At 47.3% G+C, this 6,580-nt stretch overlaps 1 pseudogene across 1 annotated transcript; it reads right to left on the minus strand.

The window, feature by feature from the left end:
• Positions 1-503: 503 nt before the first annotated feature.
• LOC310771025 (solute carrier family 22 member 23 pseudogene) lies at positions 504-3,468 on the minus strand (annotated as a pseudogene). The gene is made up of 2 exons: positions 1,812-3,468; positions 504-621 (listed from the first exon to the last, which is right to left on the minus strand). The product of its transcript is annotated as a solute carrier family 22 member 23 pseudogene (transcript).
• Between the last annotated feature and the right edge of the window lie 3,112 nt (positions 3,469-6,580).

Genomic DNA, 6,580 nt, shown 5'->3' on the forward strand with positions numbered 1-6,580 from the left:
CTACCACCACGCTACTGAGAAATGTAGTTAAGCTATGTAGCATCGCTACTTGTAGCAAGCTCCTGCCCAACACTGGTGGTGGGAGAGTCTAATGTGGAGTTAGGCAGGGGTGCAATGACAGGAGTGGTGCAGACCAACATGAAGGTAGGTACGGACAGGGGAGTGCGGTGCAGACAAAAGCTATGTTTCGATGACAGGGGGAGTGGTTGACTCTTTTGTAGGCGTTTGGATGGCAGGGGGAGTGGTTGACTCTTCTGTAGGCGTTTGGATGGCAGGGGGAGTGGTTGACTCTTTTGGATGCGTTTGGATGGCAGGGGGAGTGGTTGACTCTTTTTGAGGCGTTTGGATGGCAGGGGGAGTGGTTGACTCTTTTGGAGGCGTTTCGATGGCAGGCGGAGTGGTTGACTCTTCTGTAGGCGAGGGAGCAGCATCATTCATCTGGGGAGCAATATAATCCATCAAGGGCTGGAGATATGGGACTTGAGTGAGAGACATCAGTTGCGCTATACTGGCTTGTATAATGCCAGGGGGGAGTGGTTGACTCTTCTGTAGGCGTTTGGATGGCCGGGGGAGTGGTTGACTCTTTTGGAGGCGTTTCGATGGCAGGCGGAGTGGTTGACTCTTTTGGAGGCGAGGGAGCAGCGTCATTCATCTGGGGAGCAGTATAATCCATGAGGGGCTGGAGATATGAGACTTCGTTTAAAGGAGTGAGAGACATCAGTTGCGCTATTCTGGCTTGTATAATGCCAGGGGGAGTGGTTGACTCTTCTGTAGGCGTTTGGATGGCAGGGGGAGTGGTTGACTCTTCTGTAGGCGTTTGGATGGCAGGGGGAGTGGTTGACTCTTTTGTAGGCGTTTCGATGCCAGGGGGAGTGGTTGACTCTTTTGTAGGCGTTTGGATGACAGGGGGAGTGGTTGACTCTTTTGTAGGCGTTTCGATGCCAGGGGGAGTGGTTGACTCTTTTGTAGGCGTTTCGATGACAGGGGGAGTGGTTGACTCTTTTGTAGGCGTTTCGATGCCAGGGGGAGTGGTTGACTCTTTTGTAGGCGTTTCGATGCCAGGGGGAGTGGTTGACTCTTTTGTAGGCGTTTCGATGACAGGGGGAGTGGTTGACTCTTTTGTAGGCGTTTGGATGCCAGGGGGAGTGGTTGACTCTTTTGTAGGCGTTTGGATGACAGGGGGAGTGGTTGACTCTTTTGTAGGCGTTTGGATGACAGGGGGAGTGGTTGACTCTTTTGTAGGCGTTTGGATGACAGGGGGAGTGGTTGACTCTTCTGTAGGCGTTTGGATGACAGGGGGAGTGGTTGACTCTTTTGTAGGCGTTTCGATGACAGGGGGAGTGGTTGACTCTTTTGTAGGCGTTTCGATGACAGGGGGAGTGGTTGACTCTTTTGTAGGCGTTTGGATGGCAGGGGGAGTGGTTGACTCTTTTGTAGGCGTTTGGATGCCAGGGGGAGTGGTTGACTCTTTTGGAGGCGTTTGGATGACAGGGGGAGTGGTTGACTCTTTTGTAGGCGTTTCGATGACAGGGGGAGTGGTTGACTCTTTTGTAGGCCTTTCGATGACAGGGGGAGTGGTTGACTCTTTTGTAGGCGAGGGAGCAGCGTCATTCATCTGGGGAGCAGTATGGAGATATGGGACTTTGTGTAAAGGAGTGAGAGACATCAGTTGCGCTATACTGGCTTGTATAATGCTCCCTTTATCCATGGGCGTGATGGGGGTGCTGAATGAGGACGATGCCAAGCCGCCGCCTGGGACCGTAGGTCGGAGATCGACAGCCGAGGAGGGCGTGGGCACTGTGGTAGCGTACCTGCTGCTCTTGCCTGCCTGGCTCCACCGGAGGAACCACTTTCCAGGCTTCTTCTGTCGGAAGAGGACAAGGGGATCGCGGGTGTAGTTATCGCCATCTTGCATGGTCTCAGGGAGGGGAGTATCCTTCGTCTCGGGGAGCAGTAGAATGCAGATGTTGCAGACGAGTGTCAAGCATGCAAAGCTAACATATAGAAGGAAATAGCCCTCCTGCTTGTGGAGCTCCATAATAGGTCCAGTCAGCCTGCCGAAGCCTGCACTGGCCATGGCCAGGCCCAGACCACCACCCCTGATGATGGTGGGTGTGATCTCAGCGCAGAACAAGATGCTGAGGATGCCGACTATGTGTGAGGAGAACATGCCAACGATGGAGAAGAAAATGGAGAAGTCCCTTTTCAGCTCCAATTGCAACTCCACATTCAGCTCGATACTGTACTTCCCCAGGAAGTTGAGCAGGGTGAGCTGCAGCAGTGCCGCCATGGCAGTGAAGATCATGAAAGGAGGAGGGTGCCTCGTCGCCCTATCCGTAGCACAACGGGGCACATGACCATGCAGGAGGCCACAGCGATGGCTGCCATGGTGTAGTATTTAGCGTAGAATTCAAAGAATATGGGGTTGAACAGGTTGGCCTCCTGGGCCTCGGGGTCCGTCATGCGGCGTTCGAAGCAGTGGTAGATCCCATGGCCGGTCAGCGAGTTGACGCAGAGGTTGACAACGTTCCTCCACAGGTTCTTAGTCCCGATTATTTTGACAATGCATGTCTTTTTGGGTTCCTTTTGAAGAGCTCTTTCCAGTCTTGTGAGGATCTGATCAGCGTCTTGCTCCGTGTTCACATGGTTCTTCTTTGCAATGTGCCCCATACTCCACTTGGAGTGGGCGTACTGCTGAGTGGCCAGCAGCCAGCGCAGCGACTCGGGGAAGATCCAAATGTAGGACAGCATAAGCAGCAGGGGGCAGATGATGACAAACTGGAGGAACTGCCAGTCACGACAGAGGTGTGCAACCCCAGGTATCAGCAGCTGACTACCCAACATCACAAAACTGGGCACCATGTTCATGGAAAAACGGTGTAGTGGCAGACACAGCTCCATTCTGAGGACGTAGAGAGACAGGGTTATCCCTGCCAAGCCGAAGCCCTCAAAGAAGCGCAGAGTGGTGAACATGGTAATATTGTCGGAGAAGGCCACAGTTAAACCAAACACGAGCTTGAAGACCACCGAGACTATCAGCACAGGGTGGCGGCCAAACCAATCAGCAAGGACTCCAAACACCAGGTATCCGAAGATGTTTCCCACCAAGAGGGAGAACTTTGCAATGTGGACATTCCACGCCATGTCACACACCAGACTCCACTTGGTAACCACATTCTGTTCGAGCCCCGCGCACAGCTCAAAGGTCCACTCTTTGCACGCAGGGGTACAATTAATGATCACAGGGTGAGTGTGATCACTTTCATTGTGAAAATGCGGTGTGTGGTTTGAATTAACACATGTGCTTTTACATGGTTGGGCAAGAAAGAAGATATCAGAGTACTGGCTGAATCCAATAAATAACACCGGGATCCATGTCAGCAAGATAAATTCTTTCTGGTAGTTCCCAAATCCCCCGAGAAATGGCAAAACACAGTCGTCGAACCGTGTCAGCACATCCGGCGACATGGACAAATTCTTCAATTGATGGTCCTCCGTTTCGAGCTGCACCACTGCCAGCAATAGTCATCCAATTTATAACCAGGAGGGATGGATTTTATGTCATGTCTATCATGGTAGTGGAGCGGCTAAGTGCTATAATCTTTCAATTTGTGATACAAGCGTGAAAATTGGCATGAGCAGTCTCCATGGGTCACTTGACAAGAAAATTGCCCGAGCCAATTGAAATTTCAAGATGGCTGGCATTTTTCAAGATGGCCGACACCTTATTGGAGCAGTTAAGTGATATAATGGTTTATTTGGTGATACAAGCATGAAAATTGGCATGAGCAGTCTCTGTGGGTCACTTGACAAGAAGCCACCCACAGCCACTTGAAATTTCAAGATGGCGGCTATTTTTCAAGAGGGCCACCACCTTAGTGGAGCAGTTAGGCCTAAGTAATCATTTAGTTGGTGATACAAGCATGGAAATTGCCATGAGCCATCTCAAAGGGTAATTTTACAAGAAACCGCCCACAGCCACTTGAAATTTCAAGATGGCGGCCATTTTTCAAGATTGCCACCATCTAAATGGAGCAGTTAAGCAATATGATCGTTTAGTTAGTGACACAAGCATGCAAATTGGTATGAGCAGTCTCTAAGGGTTGCTTGACAAGAAAACACTCTCAGCCCCTTGAAATTTCAATTTTCAAGATGGCCACCCCCTGGATCCTCAAAAGATCAATTATCTCATAGAAATGTATTGGGATTTTTTCAAGGACGATTTGGTGTAATTTTATTTTATATGATTTAGATTATGCTAAATACAATTTTTAACGCATCAAAATACAGTTGTGTTGATCATAGATAGATAGATAGATTAGACAAGAGTGAATATCTGCACTACCAGGGCACACTGGTGATATATCACTGCTGTTAAACTCAGAATGGGGTTCAATGTCAGCTAATTGAAAGTTAGTATCCCAAATGCTGTCTAATTTACCCCAAAACAGTTAGATAGCCGCACCTGAATTGACAGGTTGTGCCAGCGCGGGAGAGCCGAGCCAAGGTTAATGGGGTTTTAGTTAACCGGATGGTGTACAGATAGCACGGGATATAAATGACATTGGATGAACGATCGGACTAAGTGTAGGGCTAAGGCATGAACTTAGTTGTATCCCATACATCAAAGTGCTTAAAGGTGGTAAAAGGATAAACCCTCGGCCTCTATGCAATTGCTGCAGACATGGCAGAAGCCATCATATCAGTTGAGAAAACCAACTGGGACAGATGTTTCATTTGTCAGCAGGAAACCAAGGAAAAGCTCATTCAGCCGAGTTTCGTCAATATAGAGCACGATCAAACTGGTTATGGTACCATTGCAAGAAATGTTCCATTATTTCACAAGATCAATGCTCTGCCTATCTTACTTAGTCCAATCCGATTAGATGAAGGTGATGGTATAGAAAGTACATTGACAAGAAACAGAGCAAAATATCATTTAAGCTGTAAACTTATGTTCAACAACACAAAGCTCGAAATGGCCCAAAAGAGAGCATCTTCTACTGCTGCTGAAGACACCGACGATACCAAAGATATCAATGTCAAGAGGCGAAGAAGACCCCAGCCCTCGAAAGCTTTGTGCTTTATCTGTGAAGATGAGAGTGCAATGTCCCCCTTAAGAGAAGCAATGACAATGCCAGGAATCTAAGTGACATGAAGCTCCTTGCAAAGCTTATTGCTGGTGATGTTGTTGCACAGGAATTTAAATACCATCCTGCCTGTCTCGTTGGACTGTACAACAGAGAGCGAGACCATCTCAATGCCCTCAAGCATGAGTAGAGCCTTAAAAGCTCAGCTAGCCATAACTGGCATCCCTCTATTTTTTCAGAACTTGTCATCTACATCACGGACATGAAGACCACAAGTGACGGCACAAATCCAGTTATATATTTTTGTTCCCCCACCCCTTAGTATTTATTTGACAAATTTAATGGCTGTTAGTTTAAAAAAACCAAAAAAAACAACAACAACAACAAAAAAACAACAATAACAAAACAAAAACTCCCTTGGTAAGGGAGCTTGTGTACCTCAGTGAACCCTGAGAGCTATGCCAGTGGGAGACAACTCCTGACAGGTTTTACCAAACTGGACAGGTCGTAGGTGAGGATTCAGACAAAACACAGTCAAACAACCTCTCTTGACAGAGCCTTTTGAGGAACCCAATACATTTCTATGAGAAAATGTATTATTTAAAGATCCACATGGCGGGTGGTAGCATCCCGGAAAATGGCCTCTATCTTGAAATTTCAAATGTCTGGGAGAATTTTCTTGTGAAGTGACCCTTTGAGATGGCTCATGGCAATTTTCATGTTTGTATCACCAACTAAATGATTACTTAGGCCTAACTGCTCCATTAAGGTGGTGGCCATCTTGGAAAATGGCTGTCATCTTGAGATTTCAAGTGGCTGTGGGTGACTTCTTGTCAAGTGACCCACAGAGACTGCTCATGCCAATTTTCATGCTTCTACAAATAAACCATTATATCACTTAACTGCTCCACTATGTTGGCCATCTTGAAAAATGCCCGCCATCTTGAAATTTCAATTGGCTCTAGCAATTTTCTTGTCAAGTGACCCATGGAGACTGCTCATGCCAATTTTCATGCTTCTACCACCAAATAAACCATTATATCACTTAACTGCTCCACTAAGGTGTTGGCCATCTTGAAAAATGCCCGCCATCTTGAAATTTCAATTGGCTCGGGCAATTTTCTTGTCAAGTGACCCATGGAGACTGCTCATGCCAATTTTCACGCTTGTATCGTCAACTGAAAGATTCTGATGAAAATAAGCACTTAGCCGCTCCACTATGGGTATGACATCATCAGTGAGTTTATGACATCAATGATGATGTCACTGATTATGTCACAATTAAGTGTCATCATCAGTTCAGTGGACATGGTCATTGTGACATCAGTGATTTTATGATATCACTGATCACAATTCTAGAGTACACAATACTAGAATTGACGGAGTAATCTCGCGCATGTGATCTCACGCATGGAATCACAGGTCGTGTGGTGTCACAATCTGGCCGTGACATCACACCTTTTGGTGTGATGTCACACCGATGACATCAC

The sequence above is a fragment of the Poromitra crassiceps genome (assembly GCF_964638095.1).
Source record: "Poromitra crassiceps genome assembly, contig: HAP1_SCAFFOLD_308, whole genome shotgun sequence".
In the NCBI taxonomy this organism is placed as follows: Eukaryota; Metazoa; Chordata; class Actinopteri; order Beryciformes; family Melamphaidae; genus Poromitra; species Poromitra crassiceps.